Source organism: Moschus berezovskii, chromosome 4, assembly GCF_049115385.1.
Source record: "Moschus berezovskii isolate FMDL1 chromosome 4, NW_MosBer_1.0, whole genome shotgun sequence".
NCBI lineage: Eukaryota > Metazoa > Chordata > Mammalia > Artiodactyla > Moschidae > Moschus > Moschus berezovskii.
Genome location: NC_142463.1, coordinates 78,038,431 through 78,039,699, shown reverse-complemented (window position 1 = coordinate 78,039,699; position 1,269 = coordinate 78,038,431). Strand labels below are relative to the sequence as shown.

Sequence of the window (1,269 nt, the reverse complement as noted above, 5' to 3'; positions counted from 1 at the left end):
CCCAGGAATTGAACCCAGGTCTCCCACATTGCAGGCGGATTCTTTACCAGTTGAGCCACAAGGGAAGCCCGAGAATACTAGAGCGGGTAGCCTATCCCTTCTCCAGCAGATCTTCCCGACCCAGGAATCAAACCAGGGTCTCCTGCATTGCAGGCGGATTCTTTACCACCTGAGCTATGCGGGAAGCTCCACTCCCTCCCCCCACCTCCCCTAGCCCCCTCCCACCCCCCGGTGGGGTGGAGGCGGGGGACATTTCAGAATTTGCGTGTTATCCTTGCACAGGGACCATGCTAATCTTCTCTGTATCATTCCAATTTTAGTATATGTGCTACCAAAGGAAGATTCTCTACCACTGTGCCACCTGGGAAGCCCCATAGTTGACTGTAGATCAACCAATCAAATACTGTAACCATTCAGACAGCAGCTATTGATAGAAGCAGATAACAAAGATTGCAATAGAAGCAGATACGGAGATTGTGCTAGTGGCAGCAGTATGTTTCCAGGAGCAGCTATGGCAGTAGTTCCAGCAGCAGCATCCAGTGTCCAGGGCTGGTCCTCCAGGCGGTGGCAGCTGCAATGTGCACTGTGGCACCTAGAGACCAGAGGCGGCGGCAGCAGTGTCTTTACTAGACCAGCTCTGTGACAGGATTCAGGCTGGGCTTCTTGCTACTGCCTGACTTCCTGTGCTTCTGCACAAGTCTGTTTCTCCACACTTAATAAATTCGGTGGAAAGTCCAGTGTACTTTCAATAAGTACTTTCTCTGCTTAAATGAATCGGAATAGATTTCTCTTGGTTGCAGCTATCATTGAATAACAGATTTGTGAAGCTTTTATTAGTGAAAAAACTCACTTTGCTCTGTAGATGCTGGCTAGCTTTGCTACTTGTTGTCGTTGTTTAGTTGCTAAGACATGTCTGACTCTTCTGCGACCCCATGGACTGTAGCCTGCCAGACTCCTCTGTCGGTAGGATTTCCCAGGCAGAATACTGCAGTGGGTTGCCATTTCCTTCTGCAGGGGATCTTCTTTACCCAGGGATCCAATTTTTACCACTGAGCCACCTGGGAAACCCAGCTTTGCTGCTGCTGCTGCTGCTAAGTCACTTCAGTCGTGTCCGACTCTGTGTGACCCCATAGACGGAAGCCCACCAGGCTCCCCTGTCCCTGGGATTCTCCAGGCTAGAACACTGGAGTGGGTTGCCATTTCCTTCTCCAATGTGTGAAAGCGAAAAGTGAAAGTGAAGTCGCTCAGTCGCGTCCGACCCTCAGCGAC

General features: G+C 50.7%; 1 non-coding gene across 1 annotated transcript; it reads right to left on the bottom strand.

Annotated features, from left to right (window-relative positions):
- Positions 1–238: 238 nt before the first annotated feature.
- On the bottom strand, positions 239–340 carry LOC129541861 (U6 spliceosomal RNA). The gene has a single exon (XR_008682918.2). It is a non-coding gene; the product is annotated as a U6 spliceosomal RNA (small nuclear RNA).
- Between the last annotated feature and the right edge of the window lie 929 nt (positions 341–1,269).